We start from the raw sequence: 20,841 nt of genomic DNA, 5'->3' as shown, positions 1-20,841 counted from the left end.
TGTCACGTCAAAACAAAGCAACATAATAGGCATGATGTTGAAAGTGACCTCTTGTATGTATCTTCTTGTGCGTAACCTAGAAGAGAAAAGCTTGTGGCTAGCAAACGGACACAGAGTTCAACACTGATACCGCATGATTCATGTACAAAGTAAAAATTTTCAAGGACAAAATTTTAAACTTCTGAAATTACCATGGTTTTGATTTGGTTTTAGAACTATAATTTATTCAGATTTTCAAGTAACATTAAAGGAGGTTTAAGAGTGATATTTAATAAGAGAGGGCATGGAGTAAACAAGGTGAATAGTATTTCTTTATCATCAGAAGACCCTTGGCTTTAACTGCATTCAAGCATTTCATCAGCTTGGGAGAAAGAGTTGATTTAACTGTTCAGAGAGGGAACTGGTAATGTAGATGATAGTACCTGGACAGACAGTGTAATGGTCATTCGAATTTGATCTTAAAATGCACTCAAACATTTGTATGCTTTAAAGGAATTGCACTTCCTAATTTTGCTGAAGTTTGGAACTTAAAATGTTTTCATTCTCTGAGTACGATTTTTGGGTTGGTAAGGAAAGTGTCCTGAGATTTCATATTTACTAAAGATAATTTATCTGCAAAAGAATGGTTGTGGTTTGGGGCGCCTGGGTGGCGCAGTGGATTAAGCCTCTGCCTTCGACTTAGGTCATGATCTCAGGGTCCTGGGATCAAGCCCCACATGGGGCTCTCTGCTCAGCGGGGAGCCTGCTTCCTTCCCTCTCTCTGCCTGCTTCTCTGCCCGCTTCTGATCTCTGTCAAATAAATAAATAAAACATTAAAAAAAAAAGAATGATTATAGTTTTAGGTGCATGCAACCCAGATTATTTTGTATCAGATTTTTTGAATAAAGAAAATTTGGGCTAAAAATCATGTATGATAATAAAATAGCATCCCTCACCAAGAGCTTAGTAGTTTTTTTTCAAGGTAATGATATAGGTTAGTGGTTCACAACTTTGTTTTGCTGTGTACCTTCTCACCCTAATAAAGAACATACACATAATGTTTTGCTTATAATAAGGCCCATCCATAGCCCCTGCATTAAGAACATGTTACAGGAAGCATTCTAAAGAATAAAAGAAAACAACATTGTTTAAGTATTTAATATCTGGTTATGGTAGAGTGAGTTTTCTTTATTCAGTTGCTCTTTTTCCCCCATGTCTATAAAACTATGTTTTAGATTTATTTTTATTTTATTTTATTTTTAGATCCCCCCCCGCCCCCGCCGGTAGTAGTCATTTTAAGCTCCAGAAACCCAGATGAAGGGATATGCATTTTTTTTTTAAAGATTTTATTTATCTATTTGACAGACAGAGATCACAAGAAGGCAGGGAAGCAGGCAGAGAGAGAGGAGGAAACAGGCTCCCCGCTGAGCTGAGGGCCCGATGTGGGGCTCCATCCCAGGACCCCGGGATCATCACCTGAGCCAAAGGCAGAGGCTTTAACCCACTGAGCCACCCAGGCGCCCCAGGGATACACATTTTAATTTAAAACTGGTGGTTTGTACGTACAGACTTCTGAAAGATGTTTGCCTCATACAGTCTGGTTATAAAACAAAATTAACTGGTATGTACCAAGGTCGAAACCATGACCTTACTACCTCTCCAAGCACATTTTGCTAGGCTAAACCTTGCTTTAGAATTCTAGGTATGCAGTTCTACCATGGAAGACTAAGAACCTTTTATCACTCATGGTTAGCACTGGATTGTGATTCTTTCTCTTTTTTCTCTTCTCTTTATACTGTCTTATTCCCTGCTCTCATTGCATAAGTTCATTTGTTTTGCTTCTGTTTTGGTTTTTTACGTGTGGCATCAGTAAGATTAATTTATATTTTTAAAAAAAATAAAAACCTTGGGTCACCTGGGTGGCTCAGTTGGGTAAGCATCCCCGCTGTTGATTTCAGCTCAGGTTGTGAAATCAAGGTCCAGGTCCAGCTCATTGCTCAGTAGGGAGTCTCTGTGATTCTCTCTCTCCATCTCCCTTTGCTCCCCCTGTGAGCTCATGCTCTCTCTCAAAAACTCAAAAACAAAAACAAAAGCGAAAAAACCCCACCTTAGTAACAGTTCCCTGGGAGCCCAGGAGTAGGGGTACTCTTACAAAAATGAAACTGGAATTCATATTGGTTGGTTTTATTTATATTAAAAATAGTTCCTGTAATTGTTAGATCTGAAGGACTTCTTGATAGTTTTGGTAGGAAATATCTTTTTAAATATGTAAGAATAATTTGTTCACATTGCTAGTTTTCAGGAACTGTGTTTTGATGTGGCAAATAACAGTAAGGTATTTCGCTAATGCACTCTAGAGATTCTTGCAGGTTTTTCTTTGTCTTAGAATTGTCTCAGGAATGGGAAAAGGAGGTGATTGTGACAGGAGCCAGGAATGGGGATAGCCCTGCTCTGTTCTGGGTTCTGGTCCTCTGGCTGTCTGAGCACTGAGCCAGTCACTCAGCATCTCTCCCAGTCTCTTCATCTATGAAATGGGAATCGTGTTGATCTAATTAACAGGAGAAATATTGAACAGTCGATTATTGTAAGAAGCTTTTTATTAATTAAAAAAATTTTTTTAAGGCTTTTTTATTTTTTTTTTAAGATTTTAGTTTATTTGAGAGAGTGAGCGAGAGAGAACATGAGTGAGAGAAGGGGCTTAGGAAGAGGGAGAAGTTGACTCCCCACTAAGCAGGGAACCTGGTACAGGGCTCCATCTCAGGACCCAGGGATCATGACCTGAGCCAAAGGCAGATGCTTAACTGACTGAGCCACTCAGGTGCCCCTTAAGATTTTAAGTAATCTCTGTACCCAGTGTGGGGCTCAGAACCACAACTCTGAGATCAGGAGTTGCATGCTGCACTGACTAAGCCTGCCAAGCTCCCCCGTAAGAAGCTTTTTTAAAATTGATTATACTTTTTGAGCTTTCAGCCGTGCCTTACCAAATTGTTGGGATTTGGCTCGCTGCCCCTAACTGGAGACCTTTGTTCTCCTGGAGTTGTGTTGGTTAACATTAGAATCACAAGTTAAATTTAAGTTTCAGAGTCAGAATTCTTGAGTTGTTTTTAATGGGATATCAGAACCTTATTTTTATTTATTTATTTTTGTTTCATTTTAATTTTAATCCCAGTATAGTGAACATACAGTGTTCTCTTAGTTTCGGATGTATAATACAGTGATTCAGTAATTCTCTAAATTGCTAATAAATACACTCTTGAATTCCCTTCACCTATTTCCTCCATTCCCCCTTCTCATCCCTCTCAGGTGATGCCAGTTTGTTCTCTGCAGCTACAGTTCTTGGGTTTGTCTTTTTTTTTCTATAATTTGTTTTGTCTCTAAAATTCCATGTCTGAGTGAAATTACATGATATTTGTCTTCTCTGACTTATATCACTAAGCATCATTCTCTAGCTGCATCCACGTCCTGCAAATGACAAGATTTCATTCTTTTTATGGCTGAGTCATATTCCATTGTTTGTATGTATACACCACATCTTTTTTACCCGTTATCTCTCAATGAACACTTGGGCTGCTTCTGTAAGTTGGCTATTGTAAGTAATGTTCCAGTGAACTGAGGGTTGCATATATCTGTTTTTTTTTTAATTGTATGTATTTACTTAAGAGATAGCAAGAATGAGAGAGATCACAGAGGGAGAGGAAGAAGCAGACTTCCTGCTGAGCAGGGAGCCCAATTTGGAGCTCGATCCCAGGACCCTGGGGTCTGATCTGAGCCTAAGGCAGACACTTAACTGACAGAGCCACTCAGATGCCCCAGGGGTGCATATATCTTTGAATTTTTATTATTATTATTATTATTTTGTATTCTTTGGGTAAATACCCAGTAGTGGAATTTACTGGATCATATGGTAATTCTATTTTTAGTTTTGACTGCACCAGTTGGCATATCCATCAACAGTGCATGAAGGTTCCTTTTTCTGTGCGCCCTCACCAGCTCTTGTTGTTTCTTGTGTTTTGGGCTTTAGCTATTCTGACAGGCATTAGACAATATCTCATTGTGGTTTTGGTTTGCATTTCCCTGATGGAGAGTGACGTGGGGCATCTTCTCACATGTTTGTTGGCCATTTGTATGCCTTCTTCGGAGAAGTGTCTCTTCACATCTTCTGCCAGTTTTTTTTTTTTTTTAAGATTTTATTTATTTATTTGTCAGAGATAGAGAGAGGGAGAGAGTTAGCGAGCACAGGGAGACAGAGTGGCAGGCAGAGGCAGAGGGAGAAGCAGGTTCCCTGCCGAACAAGAAGCCCGATGTGGGACTCGATCCCACGCTACTGGGATCATGACCTGAGCTGAAGGCAGCCGCCCAACCAACTGAGCCACCCAGGCGTCCCCTTCTGCCAATTTTTAAATTGGATTATTTGGGGTCTTTTTGGTGTTGAGTTATATGAGTTCTTTTTATATTTTAGATATTAACCCTTTATAAGATGTGTCATTTGCAAATACTGTCTCCCATTCAGCAGGCTGTCTTTTAGTTATGTTGATTGTTTCCTTTGCTTTGCAGAAGCATTTTATTTTGATGTAGTCCCAGTAGTTTATTTTTGCTTTTGTTTCCCTTGCCTTAGGGGACATACGTAGAAAAATGTTGCTATGGCCAGTGTCAGAGAAATTATTCCCTGTCCTCTCTTCTGGAATTTTTATGGTTTCAGGTTTCACATTTAGAACCTTAACCCATTTTGCGTTTATTTTTGTGTATGATGTAAGAAAGTTGTCCAGTTTCATTCTTTCACAGGTAGCAGTCTGGTTTTCCAAACAACATTTGCAGAACCTTATTTTTAATCAAAACAAATCTGTTGCTGATTAAGCAGTTGGCACATAGCTTTGGCACTGTGAAAAAAGAAATGGTCAGTTGATAAGGGCGTCTTGCGCTGAATTTCACATTGTTGTGTTACACCAGGATGTGAAATAACAGACTGGGGATACCTTGATCAAAGGATTTCTCTCTTGCCCCTCTTCCCCACTCCCATTTTGCTTTCACCATCCCCTTCACCATCGCCATATCCTCTTAGTATAACGAAGTCAGATGGCAGTGAATATTTTATTTATTAGTAAATTAATTACTTAAGGTACATTTTAAAAAATTGAAACTCTTAGGTATTAATTTAGAAAGCCAGTCATGCATATAAATAAGGTAGTTCCTATAAAACAATTGGATTAGATCTCACACAAATGAGTTTATACTGACTTTATAGTTTTTATTGATGTACACATAGATTAGATAGTTTCATAATTTGGTATTACTTAGTATTTCTTTTATTTACCACATAGTCTGTAATTTAATAAGAGGCTTTTTTATTTTTTTATTTTTATTTTTTTTATTTGACAGAGAGAGAGATCACAAGTAGACAGAGGCAGGCAGAGAGAGAGGAGGAAGCAGGCTCCCTGCTGAGCAGAGAGCCCGATGTGGGGCTCAATCCCAGGACCCTGGGATCATGACCTGAGCCAAAGGCAGAGGCTTTAACCCACTGAGCCACCCAGGCGCCCCTAAGTGCCTGATTCTTGATCTCAGCTCAGGTCTTGATCTCAGGGTTGTGAGTTCAAGCCATTCATTGAGCTTCCATGGAGCCTAGTTTTAAAAAAGGAGAAATGGAAGGGCGAGTGAAGTTAAACTGCATGTGTCCATAACTTGAATTTTTCTTACAGAAATTTATCTATCTAGATGGCATATAGAAGAATAATGGCTTTGAATTATATCATAGTTTAATAATTTAATATAGTTTAAATACTTGGTAATTTTAGTGATTGCTGTCTTTATTAGTGAGAGGGAAAGAGAGTGCGTGGTGGTGCGCATGCAAGCATGTGGGGACAGGGTGGAGGGGGGTGTCAGAGGGAGAGAGAATCCTCATGCAGACTCCCTCCTGAGCATGGAGCCCAGTGTGGGTCTTGATTTCATGACCCTGAGGTCATGATATGAGCCAAAATCAAGAGTCTTGACACTTAACTTATTGAGCCACTCAAGTGCCCTGATTTCTATCTTTTCAATTTGGGAATTGCATATTTATCTGAACTGTAAAAATCTTACATGTTGTAAAGCAGATGCTGCTTCACTTCAAAATACATGAAGCAGAAACTGACAGAATAAAAAAGCAGTAGGGGTGCCTTGGTGGCTCATTTAGTTCGGTGACTGCCTTTGGCTCAGGTCATGATCCTGGAGTTCTGGGATTGAGCCCTACATCGGGCTCCCTGCTCAGTGGGAAGTCTACTTCTCCCTCTAACCTTACCCTCTTATGTTCTCTCTCTCTCTCTCAAATAAATACATAAAATCTTTATTTAAAAAGTAGAAAAGCAGGGGCGCCTGGGTCGCTCAGTTGGTTAAGCAGCTGCCTTCGGCTCAGTTCATGATCCCAGCGCCCTGGGATCGAGTCCCACATGGGGCTCCTTGCTCAGCAGGGAGCCTGCTTCTCCCTCTGCCTCTGCCTGCCATTCTCTGCTCAGCAGGGAGCCTGCTTCTCCCACTGCCTCTGCCTGCCAGTGCTCGCTCTCTCTCTCTCTAATAAATAAATAAAATCTTTTTTTAAAAAAAAGTAGAAAGCAATAGACAAAAATTACAGGTGAGATTTCACAAGTAGAAGAAAATCAGTAAGGGTAGAGAAGACTTTTTTTTTTTTTAAGATTTTTCTTATTTATTTGAGAGAGAGAGCATGAGAAGGGGAAGGTCAGAGGGAAAGGAGACCCCCTAATAAGCAGGGAGCCCAATATAGAACTCAATCTGGGACTCCAGGTTCATGACCTGAGCTAAAGGCAGTCACTTAGCCAACTGAGTCACCCAGGCACCCAGGGTATAGAAGACTTGAACACTGTCAACCAACTTGACCTAACTGACATTTGTTGAACACTCTTCGAATGACTGAATAAAACATATTCTTAACAAGCACACATGGGACATCATAGGAATTGACTGTAGACTTAGCCATAAAACAAGTCTCAATAAACTTGAAAGGATTAAAATCACTCAGAATATATTCTTGGGCCACAATGGAATTATTTTGTAGATAAATAATAGAAATCTTGCATATTCCACATCTGTGGCACTTTAACAACACATTCCTAAGTCATCTAGGAGTCAGATAAGAAATAGATGTAGACATCTAGGTCAGTGGGCAGGATTAAGAGTCCAGAAATAGACCCATATTCAAAACATCAATTGATATTTTTTGTTGTTGTTGTTGTTGTTTTTATAAAGATACTAAGGTAATTCAGTACAGGGTTGTTTTGTTTTATTTTAATAAATGGTGTTGGAATACGTGGATATCTATCTGGAAAAATAAACATGACCCATACCTCGCTCCATACACACATCTAAGTTCAGAATGGATCATTGACCTAAATGTAAGACCTAAAGCCATAAAAATTTTTAAAGAAAACATAGGAGAAAATCTTTGTGACTTTGAGATGGGCAGAGATTTTTTAGGACAAAACAAAAAGATGAACCATAAAAGAAAATGTCTGGCAAATTGAACTTTAAACATTAAAGTTTTTTGCTTATAGAAAAACACCACTTAAAAGATGTTATTTTATCTCCTTTGGGGACAAAATATTTGCAAAACATGTATCTGACAAAAGACTTGTATCTGGAATATATAATTTTTTTTTTTTAGATATAAACCTATATTATAATCTACATACATGGAGATAAAAGGAAAGAAGTAACCACTGTTAATGTCTTGATATTCCTTTTTTCTCTCTGGGTTGTGCTGTTACAGCTAATTTTTTCTTCTTTATAATTTGCTCTTAAGTTTTTGTCACTTAGCTTCTGTTATCTTTTATTAGAAAATATTTTTAGGGGCGCCTGGGTGGCTCAGTGGGTTAAAGCCTCTGCTTTTGGCTCAGGTCATGATCCCAGGGTCCTGGGATTGAGCCCCACATCGGGCTCTCTGCTCAGCGGGGAGCCTGCTTCCTCCTCTCTCTCTCTGCCTGCCTCTCTGCCTACTTGTGATCTCTGTCAAATAAATAAATAAAATCTTAAAAAAAAAAAGAAAATATTTTTAAAGGGAAAGTGGTCATGATGATTATTGGATATTGAAGTCGTGGAGATAGGTCAGTGATGGCTCACTTACATAGCAGCAAAGAGCTGGTGGGAAAATCATACTGTTTTCTGTTCTCCCATAAATGTGTCTGTCTCTCTTTTTTTTCCTCCTTGGTGGTAGGTAGGATCCAGTCAGTTCCTTGAAGACTGTTGGACTGAAAGCCAGAGTTCCTCACTGACTGTTGTTAGCTGGGGGACTTTTTCCTTTCCTTGACCTTTTATAGGGTAGGGAACATGACAGAATTTCACAGTATGGCAGCTGGCTTAACTCAGAGTGGGCGAGTGAGAGAGGGAGAGAGGTATGAATATTTCTTACAGCTCAGTAATAAGTGAAACAACCTAAGGGAAAAGAGGCAAAAAATTTGAACAGGTATTTCACAAAAAAAGATACATAGATGACCAACTATATGAAAAGATTCTCAGCATTGTTGGTTGTTAGGGATATGAAAGTTAAAAGCACAATGAGATGTCACTATACATACACTAAAATGGCTCAGTTTTAAATACTGACAATACCAGATTTTGGTAAGGATGTAGTGCAGTTGGAATCCTCATATGGATACATTCATTACTTGTGGGAATGTAAAATGGTACAGCCATTTTGGAAGACAGGTCGACCTTTTCTCAAAAAGTTAAATACAGACTCATATGGCTCTAAGTATCTAACACTCCTCTGTATCTATCAAGAGAAAGAAAAACCTGTCCACACAAAGACTTGAGTATTATTATTCATTATAGGCAAAAATAGGAAGCAGCCCAAGTTTCTGTCATCTGGTAACTAGATCGGTAAGATGTGGTACATGCAGCGGGATCTTGTTCAGCCACAGAATGAAATGACCTGTACTCTCTGGGGCAACAACACGGGGGAATCTCAGAAACCTTGTGCTAAGTAAATAACTACAGTAATTATTTAACTAGCGCTGTGGTAGAAGTTGGTGTTCTTTCTGGTGTTTTGTTGTGACAAGTAATTCTGCATTAGATACTGTTGAAGATGTCTGCAGTTTCTTTAAAAGAAATTTCCGGAAGTAGACCTGCTGGGTTAGAGTAGATCTTTATATATGTATATGGCCAACATTACCGAATGTTTATGTAGCAACCACAATTAGAAGTACTCTTTCTACCTGGATTATCTCATTTAATTCTCCCAGCAACCATATTAATATATAGGTACTTGTTTTTCTCATTGTTTCGTTGAGGAAACTGAGGCACAGAATGTTGTTTAATTTCAACACAGGCACACTCACAGTCAAGAAGAATACCAACCATTCACTTAAAGGAACATTCCTTTGGTAGTATACAGATACAGTGTACAGTTCTTTGAGTTGGTTTTTTCACGTAAATCATGTAAAGAGTATTGATCAAATAGTAAGTTCATAGGAACCTCAGACACTTAACCACGCTCCTGTCTTCCAACAGGCAGGGTGGGCAGAGGGTCCTCCAGGTGACAGTAGTGTCGGGGGCCCTCTGTAGAGCTTCGGAATCAGAGATTTTTTTTTTTTTAAAGATTTTATTTATTTATTTGACAGAGAGAGATCACAAGTAGATGGAGAGGCAAGCAGAGAGAGAGAGAGAGAGGGAGAGAGGGAACCAGGCTCCCTACTGAGCAGAGAGCCCGATGCGGGACTCGATCCCAGGACCCTGAGATCATGACCTGAGCCGAAGGCAGCGGCTTAACCCACTGAGCCACCCAGGCGCCCCCGGAATCAGAGATTTTGATCGAGAGTGAAGACCAGACGACTTCTTAGAACTTAAGTGGAGCTTCAAATTCCCATTTGCGTCTGAGAAAACTGGTTTAGAGCATACTCTTAATTGATAAGGGATCTTAAAAATGTGATGTCTGATATATTAGACACCCAAAGGAGGTTTGTTGAATAACTATTCTAAACACCTCTTAACAGCAAAAAGGTTGGCAAAGGAAAAAAGATCTGTAATTAACGAAAACAGCTGGTCTGCATTTTCTTGATTGATACTCTCTTCCCATAAATTGATACTCTCTCACCTTTCCCTGGGGCTTTTACAAGTAGGTGGTATCATCTGCCTTTACTTGTTCTTCAGGTATTTATTCCTTAACCTCGCTGATAAAATGACAGGTGTCTTCAAGCGCTGTTCTGAAACCAATCTTTTGAAAGCGACTCTTCGCTCTTACAAGAGGACCTGTCCGTTGCTGTCTACCATCTTTTTTCTCCTTAGCTGTTCTGTAGTGCTGGACCCCCGAGGTAGTGTGGTGCAATAGTGTAGGACTCATCCAGTGCTTGGATTCACAGTCTAGCTCTGCCACCGGCCGGTTGTGTGATCCCGGCGAGTTACGTGCTTTGTTTTCACATTTGTCCTGCGGGAAGCAGTGGGGCTTCCGTCGTGATCTTGGCGAGAACTAACTGAGCCGATGCGTGTGGCACATCGTACCTGACACGCAGGGAGCTGTCAGCATTCCTGTGGTCTGCTATGCACCCGGTTCCTCCTTTTCTCCTACCCTGGGTGTCCTGATGCTGCGCTGGTCTGGCTTTCTGTCATCTCTTGAACCGGGCCTCTGCTGCCTGCCTTCTCACGAAATGTAGGTGTTCCCCTCCAATTTGGTGTCAGCATTTTTCTCTTGACATGGAATATGTAGCTTGGCCACTGGCTTTGGCATCAAGGAGACCCGGGTTTTGGTTACACCCCTGCCGCGTATTAGCCATGAGACCTCAGAACTTAACCTGAATCCTTTCCACGCTTGGGCATCTGATCTGTAAAACTGGGGTGATTCCTTCCTATACCGCAGGAGTGTTGGGAAGACGAGCCTGAACCCGGGGCCCAGTAGAGGGTCTGTGCGGTGGTGGCTCCTGCTGTTCTCTCCAGTTCTTCTTACCCCCGCGCTCCCACCGACTTCTCTTCAGGTGTCACCACAGAACAGTGGCCCCTTGATGCTTTCCTCTCTTTGGCTTTCCTTCTCAGGCCACGAAGGTGTGCTTTCTTTTTTTTTTTTTTAATTTTTTTTTTTTAAAGATTCTGTTTATTTATTTGACAGAGATCACAAGTAGGCAGAGAAGCAGGCAGAGAGAGTGGGGGGAAGCAGGCTCCCTGCTGAGCAGAGAGCCCGATGCGGGGCTCGATCCCAGGACCCTGGGATCATGACCTGAGCTGAAGGCAGAGGCTTAACCCACTGAGCCACCCAGGTGCCCCGAAGGTGTGCTTTCTGTAGGTTGTAGTGATACTGTAGAGTTCGTATATCTGATCTCAACCAATCCTCTGTCATCTTCCCTCTGAAACTACCCTATGTTCCATTTTAAAATTCATGTTCTTGACGTCCTTCCTGTCACGGTATGACTAAACCTTGGGTTGGTTCGTGGTGCGGTTCAGTCTGGCTTTGGTTCCTGTCGGTGTAGGCTCCATGCTCACCTACACCAGGTGCAGCCTGTATTTGGCCTGCGGTTCTCACTACCGTATTTAGACCTTCATTACCTTTTTTGGGAGTTTTTTCCCCAGTAGCCACGAATGTCATCTCCCCACCTCCATTATGTTTTTCCCCTATCAGAGTACTATTACTGAAGTGGGAGAACAGCAGATTCCCCTCAAGGGGCTAAATAGGTATTTCAGGCTTTGTGATCCGTATGTTCTTTGTTGCGATTGTTCAGCTCTGCTGTTCTAATGGGAAAGCAGCTGTATTTCAATAAAACTTTATTTTAGAAAACAGCTGGTGGGTGAGATTTGGCCCACAGGCCAGAAGTTTGCTGACTCCTGTCCTAAATGACCGCTCAGATTGTTATCTGTGCTTGCTTACATGATTTCAGGCGTTCAGTAGCTTGAAAAATGGAGCGTGAATTCCTTAGCACAGAGTATGTAAGATCTGCTGTTATGTGGCCTTGATTTCACTTTATTTTTCTGTACACTCATCATGCATTCTTCATTTTCTTTTATATTTTTAAAATATTTTATTTATTTGAAGAGAGAGCATGCATGCAGAGGTGGGGGCGGGCAGAGGGAAAGGGACAACAGATGCCCCACTGAGCAGGGAGCCCAATGAGGGGCTCGATCCCAGGACCCCGGGATCATGACCTGAGCTGAAGGGATACACTTAACCAACTGAGCCACCCAGGCACCCTACATTCTTTATTTTAGCAAATGGAACTATTTCCTATTCCTGGGAAATGCCATGATTTTTAGGGCATCTCGTGGTTCTTTTGTTGGTCAAGGTCCTAGAGTAAGCATCCTTCCTTACTATTTTTTCCCTCCATGCCTCCCTCTCTAATGACCACTCTATACAGTATTTCTTCAAATGATTCTCTTTTTTAATATTGATTGCAAGGTAGGATAGACAGTCTTCTTAGTGCTCCACTTTCTTAGCCTTCATTAAAATATTTTGGTGTTAAGCATTTTGCTTTCCACCATTTGGAGAAGAAAAATGTGATGTGGTTGCATAGGCTCCAGAAAGACTAGTTCTCCTAGCAGCTGCTCTCAGTGTTCGCTCCTAACTCTTCGACGCAACCAGTCCTGCGTGTTAGTGATACGGAACTGTATGAAGTTCTTTGGGATGGCAGCTTTAGGTCTCATGGGCCCGTCAATTTCTTTGGAGCGTGTAATGACCTCCATAGAGTAGGATACTATTTTCCCTGCCTCATCTCAGCCGTTCTAAGTCCCCTGGGTGAGACAGGAACACCGCTGGCCCTGTGTGTCTTCCTTAGGGCTTGGACGTATTCAGCGTCAGCTTTGTGGGCAGATCCCTTATGGGGCCTTGGAAATCTTCCTGGCAGTATTCTAATGCCTCAAATTAAATATTTCCTTGGTACTTTCTCTAGACCTGTGCTGGGGCATAAAGATAAGTAAAACACAGTCCTAGCTTAAGGACAGGGATCTGTAGACTTTCTCAAAGGGCGGGATAGTAAGTATTTTAGGGTTTGTGGTATACATAGTCTCTATTGCATCTCTCAGCTCTGCTGTTGTACTTTGAGAAGAGCTATAGATGATACATAAATGACTGAACTTGGCTGTGTTCCAGTACAATTTTATTTACAAAAAGAGGTGAGGGGGCCAGATTTGGCTTGCAGACTGTAGTTTGCCAACCCCTGGCCTGGTGGCATTGTGCCAAAGAATATTTGAAACCACAGGTAACCAGTGTATCTTCCTTGAGTGTCAGTTTTACTCCCTTAACATATGGAAAAAGTTAAGTAGTTTTAATTGGTAAGTAATTTTAAAGGATTCTTTGAATAGCATAAGTAAGCTACCCTTAGACTAGAATGTAAAATTGAAAGGACTATTGGAGATGAAACTGAGCCTTTCCAGAAGTATCTTGCTTGTGGTGAGCTGCTTAGATCTGTATCTGCAAACTCTCCTGCAGTTTTTTGGAAAAGTTTGAAAAGTGCTGCTAGGCATTGGAGCCATTGAAGGATTTAGAGGAAGGCAGTGACCCCAGATTTTAATTTTAGAAGGCTAACTTGAGTGGGGCATAGAGAAAAATTTGGAGCAAGAGCTGGCCATCCCGGAGTCAGGGAGACGAGTTAGGAGGCTGTTACATGAACCCAGGCAAATGATAAGGACCTCTTTTAAAGAAGGGGTAACAAAGATGGAGAGATTGAGACAGATTGGAGTCAAAGCAAGGATGTTCCGTTTGATCTGTTGTGTCAGGGAAGGGACATAGAGAGGGGAAAGGAAAGGGTTTATGAAGAAGAGCACCTGAAGGCCAGGGTAGACAGGCAAGTAAGGTGTTTCAGCATAGTGGAGCTTCCTTTGCCTGTGGGCTGTATATACAAGAAGTTGGTTTTAGAGGTCTAAGACTCGAGAGCGCCATCTGGACTGTTGCGGTTGACATATAGATGGTTGCTAAAACCACAGGATCAGGATCGGAAAGCAGTCCTCTGAGGGGAGCGTTTTACAGAGCAAGCGTAATGCTAATCACAGAAGCCTTAGGGGAAAACAGAACACCGGTGGAGAAGGGTGGGGGTAGGTAGTATTGGCAGAAAAAGAAGAAAACCGGAAGACTGTTTTTGAAACCAAGGGAGAATAGAGGTACAAAAAGATCTCTAGTATCAGACACAACAGACAGGGTTCGTTAGGATTGGAATTGGAAGACATGTGTTGCTTTTATTAAAAAGGCGGGGGAGGTTATAATTTGGGACTTAACGGGAGTTGGTGAGGTGTCCATTGGAATGCGGTGAGTTGAGTGGGAACAGTAGAAGTGAGAAGATGGCAGCAGGGACTGTAGACCAGCCTTCTCAAGCTTTAGTGCTGTCTCAGTCACTCGGAGATCTTGTGGAAGTAGTCTGAGTCACTGAGTCTGGGGGAAGTCTCCAGATCATGCATTTCCAGCCACCTCGCCGGCAGTGGGGATGCTGCTATTCCGAGGACTGCCCAGACCCACAGTTCCCTCAATGTGCATCGGGCCCCCCAGCGCACTGCCGCAGACTCACAGGGGTGCCTCAGAATATTTTTAAACTTCAAGGGAAATATGGCAGCATCTCTTGGATGGTACAGTATTAAATCACTGTATTCCTTTGCTTGATGTCATACCTTTGGAACCTAGGTTTTCAGTACTCGTTCTGATAAAAAAGTAAGTGCTGCCTAAAAATAACAGCAAGGCAGGAAATGAGGCTGTTGTGTCCAGTCTGATTCCAGGGTTGGAAAAGTTACGCAGGCCCCCGAGGTGCAAAATTGTTAGGACCTTCCTACCTGCCAAGTGGTTTGGCCTGTACTACTTAATCAAGAGAATTAATAAATACTTTTTTGGCTTACAAGTGTCATGAAAAAATTGTTGAGACATTAATTACTCTGTGGACCAAGATAGTTTGAGAACCACTGACATAAACTGTACTTCCTAGAAACTATGGAGCCTAGCAGTTGAAAATACTGGATGGCAGTTAATAGCAGAGGAGGGTTTGTTTTAAAGTAGAAGAGACAGGTATGTTATATGCTGGGGCAAGGAGCAGCTGAAGAGTCAGGGATAAAGGTATTGACTTGGAGTAAACCGTCTCTGAGGAGATGGAACAGGATGGAATCTAGATCCTGCTTTTCTGAATGTTACTTCAGACCAGCCACCTTGTTTTGTTGGGAGAAATGCATAATGTCAGGCCCCAGCCTCTAACCTCCTGAATCAGAGTATATATTTTCGGTAAGATCCCTGGGTGATGTGTGTGCATGTTAACATTTCAGAATCACTGTAGGAGGCAGGGTCAGCCCTGCACAGGGGAAAGGACACATCTTCTATTTCATCACCACACTGTGTATCTGGTACACACCAGCCATTCCGATAAGGGGAATGAGACGATGGGGCTTTTACATTTAGATGCATTGAGACACATGGGAGGAAGAAGCTGAGAAAGTTTCTGCGTGGTTGCCTTAAGTACCTGAGATAAATAGGGGACATCTCCATCTAGTGAGTTAAAATGTTGGCACTGAAATAACAGCTGAGACAGCCTGCAGTGGTGCTTGGTAGCTTGGGTGCAGGAGCTACGAGGATCGGATTCATTTAAACTTGCTAGTGTTAAGGGTGAGGTGAAGGAAAACGTACAGAGGGCTGGTACGGCCTCTGTCCTGGATCTGGAAAGAGATGAAGCCAAAAGGAGAAAGGTGAGGGTTAGAAGGGGTAAGAGGACCGGAGGTCTCCTCAAAAAGCCAGTGAGAAAGTACATCCGGGAGTGGGAGGGAGCCTGCCCTTGTTCTTATCCACCAGGAAGAGGAACTTTCTTTCCTGTCAGGCTACAGAGATTTAGCGGGACTCGGGCATGGATCAGCTAACAGGGAAGAAGGATCAGTCTCTAGAATGACTCCTAGGATCCCAGGAACACATACTTATTAATTGGTGAAGAACTGATCTCTCATGAGGGTTTTTTTTGGAAGGGCAAGCGGAGAGAAGGGACAGTGTGGAGCTGGGTTAAGAGGAGACTTGGCAATGTTAAATTTGAGCATAGGTGACTGACTGTGTAGGTAACACTGGAAATACAGACATGGGACTCATGTCAGATGTGAGGATCGACTTGAGATCAATGACCTAATAATAACTTCTAATTGAGCGTTACTCCCTCCAGGTGGAAGGCTGAGGAGTTTATAAAGCATTGCCACATTTATCCTCCCATCAACCTGTTTTACTTTTTTAATGTTTATTTATCTAAAGATTTATTCATTTATTTCAGAGAGCGGCAGCAGGGGGAGGACAGAGGAAGAGGGAGAGAATCCTCAAGTAGACTTCCCACTGAGCGCAGAACCCCACACAGGGCTTGATCCCAGGATCCTGGGATCATACCCTGAACTGAAACCAAGAGCCAGATGCTCAGCTGACTGAGCTACCCAGGTGACCCTATTTATTTGTTTTATTTTTAAGTAATCTCTGTCTCTGCCATGGGGCTCGAACCCATGACCTGGAGATGGAGAGTAGCATGCTCTTCAGACCAAGCCAGCCAGGTACCCCTCTTAATGGACCCTTTGAGGCAGGTATCAAATCCCCTCACAGTTGAGGAGGTAGGCCTAAACAGATTGCCCATGGTTCACCTGTTTAGTGAGTGGTAGAACCAGGATGAGAACCCAGATGTTGCTGATTTCAAATCCATGCCCTTCATGGTAGAACTCTTACTACATCCTTGATCTCCAGCTTCTGGGAGGTGACTGGTGCCAGACATGTTAGATCTCAGATGCAGATGTCAAAAACAAAATGAAAAATCCCTTAAATGGGCTTGAGCAACCAAAAAAGAAATTTATTGGTACCCATGATTATTAGATTCTAAGACTCATCCTCTGGCACAGTTGGAACCAAGGGCGCAAATCATATTATCAAAACGTGCTCTCTTTGCTCTTCTTTTCTGTTGGTTCTTCTCTTGCAAGCTTTCTTCATGATACAGCAAGTTGGCCACGATAGCTTTAGCTGTACATCCTAGAGATGTACATAGGAAGAGAGCTTCTCTTTACAAGGGGCTCCAACTAAAATCCAAACAGGGTGGGCATAACAACAGTATACACCCCAAAGGGATGCGATTTCAGGATTGTGGATGAACCCCACATTGGGCTTCCTGCTCAGCAGGGATTCGTCGTAAGATTCGTTCTCCCTCTTCCTCTGTCTCTCCCTGCCGCCCCACTGCCTCCCCCCCAACTCTTGCACACTCTTTCAAAAAAATTTTTTTTTAAAAAAAGCTAATTAGGGGCTCCTGGGTAGCTCAGTCAGTTAAGCATCTGTCTTCAGCTCATGTCATGATCCCAGAGTCCTGGAATTGAGCCCCATATTGGGCTCCCTGTTCGTTGGGGAGTCTCTTTGTCCCTCTGACCCTCTCTGTTCTCGTGCTCTGTCTCTCTCTCAAATAAATAAATAAAGTCCTTAAAAACTCTTTCAAAAGGTAGTTAGTGCTACTGCAAGGCTTCTATTATCAAAATAATTTATTCTGAGGTTGCCTGTTTATCAGAATTGGGTATTCACAAAATTAGAAAATAGTATCTTAATGTGTCTTTGAGGTGGTATTTTAAGCAATGAAACCTGGTGTTTTGTAGTGACTAATAAAACAAGTTTTTATTTAGTTAGTTTGAGTTTCTAGAATATACAATTTACTAGGTACTGTTTAACTTTGGAACCCATTAATTTTGGACTTTGTGATGCCAGTTTATTTCCTTTAATCCTGTTTGAACTGTCTGTTCTGTGTATTTACGAAAGAAGCAATGTAGGTTTGGAAATCGATTGGGAAACCCAGATTTTTGTCTTTTGGGGATTCCCATGTCTGAAGAGTGTGGGACAGACCCTTATGGGCTCTTTCAATTTGAAATTTTAGAGTCTTTAGAATGCTCTGTCAGAAGTGTTGCCAGATGAGGGGCACCTGGGTGGCTCAGTCAGTTAAACATTTCGGCTCAGGTCATGATCCTGGAGTCCCAGGATCGAGCCCCACGTCAGGCTCTCTGCTCAGCCAGGACTCTGCTTCTCCCTCTGTCCCTACCCCTGCCTGTGTTCTCTCACTCACTCTCTCCCAAATAAATAAATAAGTAGAATATTTTTAAAAGGGTAGTGTTGCCAGATGGAACCATATTGTCTTGGAACCAGATTGGAAGTCTGTACAGTTCAGGCTCCTTATCTTAGAAATGAAGAAACGTGGCTCAGGTGTGGCGATGTCAGATCTCTGCACACTTAGTGGCGGGCGCTTGGAGTAGAGGCTTTACTACAGCTCCTCTTTCCTTACAATGCTCGTACCGGGGGAAGACCGCTAACATTCTTTTATTTGACTAAGGGACTTTATTGAACAGCTTACACGTCTGAGGCATTTTGCCAACTGCGGAGATGTGTAAATGCAGGAATGTGTATGGAAAACCACGTAGCAGAGGCTGTAAGCTGGGCTATACAGAGTCCAGCAGACCTGGGTCCTCAGTCTTGCTGACCACTTAGCTCTGAGCCCCGTGTAAACTAGCCACCCCAAGGCCTTTTCCTTGTCTGTAAAGCGAGGCTAGTAGAAGTAGACATTTCCTATAGCTGTGGGAAGGGTTAAATGAGATAATAGTACAGGTTATGCTTAGCATAGTGCGTGGTACATAGTAGGCTCTCAGAGATTATAGTGAAGGTGTTTATGAAAGAACAAAGCCATTAAGATTTACAGAACACTTTCCTTTTTTGCATTATTTAATTCATAGCCCTACCTACTCACAAGTAGGTAGTGATAATCCTAATTTTTTGAAAGAGGACACAGTTCTGGAAGCTTGGCGTTCATCCAGTGCCCCGCAGGTGTCGGTCGTAGCTACCATTAACTATGGCGTAGGCAGTGTTTTTAAGCACTGTTTTGGGTACTAGTTTGTTCACCATGCAGGTATACCGTTGTTATTTTCCCTTTGCAGATAAGGGAAGTGGGGCTCAGAAAAGTTAAATGATTTGTCCAGAGTGACGCAGCCCGGAAGGGGCAGCTCTGGAGTTTGAGTGCAGGCAGTCAGGCTTCACATCCCGGTCTTCTGAATCTCAGTGTGCCGCCTTTCTTTCAGGCTGCCTTTGGGGAAAGTAAAAGCCATTTTGCAAGCTGGAAAACACTGCATAAAATGTGGTCCTATTTTTATGTGACTCAGCCCCTGTATTCTGGAGATTACGGTCTACAGGGAATGTGTCTTCTCCAGGCTAAACCTGTTCACATCCTGCCCTGTTCCTTACTGGACATTGCCCTCAGCACTTTGGCCATTTAAAAAAAAATACTCTCTGTTGTATCCTCAGAAGTGAATAGGGCCTGGGAAATATGGAGTCTCGTCCTGCTATTTAATGTAGCTTAATGGGGCTGGAGCTTTTTAGCAGCAACCCAGTGGCTAGTTGAAATTTAGGATCAACCAGAATGCCTTGGTTTTTTGTTTTGTCTTCTTTTTTTAAGGTATCTTTTCTGCTAAACCATCTTATCCCCCTGTGCAGCTTACGCCACATAGTGAGCATAATACCTGCCTCACAGGGATTCTGAGAATTAAGTGAAAGAATAAACATAAAGTTCTTCGGGAGGTGACTGGCACACAGTGATACTCAGTCCTTGGTGGTGGGTTTCCTGTAAAGTGCACTTACCTCAGCTTCTCCTCCTCAGAACAGTTATGCTCATTCATTCAAAATCATTGATAGAAATGTAGCTGTAGGGGCACCTGGGTGGCTCAGTGGGTTAAGCCTCTACCTTCGGCTCAGGTCATGATCTCAGGGTCCTGGGATCGAGTCCCACATCGGGCTCTCTGCTCAGCAGGGAGCCTGTTTTCCCCTCTTTCTGGGCCTGTCTCTCTGCCTTCTTGTGATCTCTCTCTCTGTCAAATAAATAAATAGAATCTTTTAGAAATCTAGTTTAACTGGCCAGAGGCTAAAGAGAGTAGGCTCTCCTCCCTGCTGACACAGGCATGGATGGGGATTCAAAGAAGTGAATGGTCACTTCGCTCAGCTCCCACCTTACCATCACACATGGGGGAGGATTTTCCTCAAGACTCTTTCAAATGTATCTGGTTGGTTCTTCATAATTAGTTTACTTAAAAGTCTCTCAAATTATATGCAAAAGGGGAGCCTGACCTTTAACACTCCACCTTAAGACTCGCAACATTCTCTTCAAATTCCTGTCCTTAGAGCATCCGTCCTCAGTTACTATCTTAGGGCCGGTGAGTCACTCTGCTTAGAGAGTCCCTGAGCCCCACCTAGGACCAAAACACAACTTCCTCTCCTATCAACAGCACATTTATTGTGCTGAGTGAAATCAGTCAAGCAGAGAAAGACAGTCATCTTATGGTTGCACTCATGTGTGGAGCATAAGGAATAACGTGGAGAACTGCAGGGGAAGGGAGGGAAAACTGAATGAGAAGAAATCAGGGAGACAAAGCATGAGAGCGTCTGGGCTCCGGGAAGCAAACTGAGGGTTACAAAAGGGCGGGGGAGGAGGATGGGGTAATGGGTGATGGGTATTAAGGAGGGCACGTGCTGTGATGAGCCCTGGGTGTTATATGCAACTGATGAGTCACTGAGCACCACATCAGAATTAAAAATGTACTGTATGCTGGCTAATGGAACATAATAAGAAGAAATAGCCTGTTTAGACATAATATTGAATGACAGTCTGTGGAACTTGACCTGTAGCGGACTGACACGTAATATTGATCCGATGAGCAGGGTAGATGAGGTTTTAAGAGGATTCAGTAAACATTGTGACGGAAAGACTAAGCCTGGGCCAGCAGAAAACTGGGGCCCAAAGAAGCCTGTGGCTTGGAAGAGCTGGGGAGAAGCAGCAGACTGGTACAGACATTTGTTCTGATGGGCTGTGGGGACACGGGCTCGAGACAGACACTCGAGGTTCCCGGTTCCTGGCAAGATGTCTACAAGTCCGTAGGTGTGAAGGCTTAGACAACTTAACTTCTTAATGC

General features: G+C 42.6%; 1 protein-coding gene across 3 annotated transcripts in view; it reads left to right on the top strand.

Annotated features, from left to right (window-relative positions):
• The window catches only part of EGLN1 (egl-9 family hypoxia inducible factor 1), a 59,954-nt gene that overhangs the window by 14,617 nt on the left and 24,496 nt on the right, over positions 1 to 20,841 (top strand). The window lies entirely within an intron of this gene.

The sequence above is a fragment of the Mustela putorius genome, unplaced genomic scaffold, assembly GCF_011764305.1.
Source record: "Mustela putorius furo isolate JIRA1106 unplaced genomic scaffold, ASM1176430v1.1 tig00001075_pilon_pilon_pilon, whole genome shotgun sequence".
NCBI lineage: Eukaryota > Metazoa > Chordata > Mammalia > Carnivora > Mustelidae > Mustela > Mustela putorius.
The sequence above is the reverse complement of the archived record's forward strand: the minus strand, read 5'-3'. Positions and strand labels throughout refer to the sequence as shown.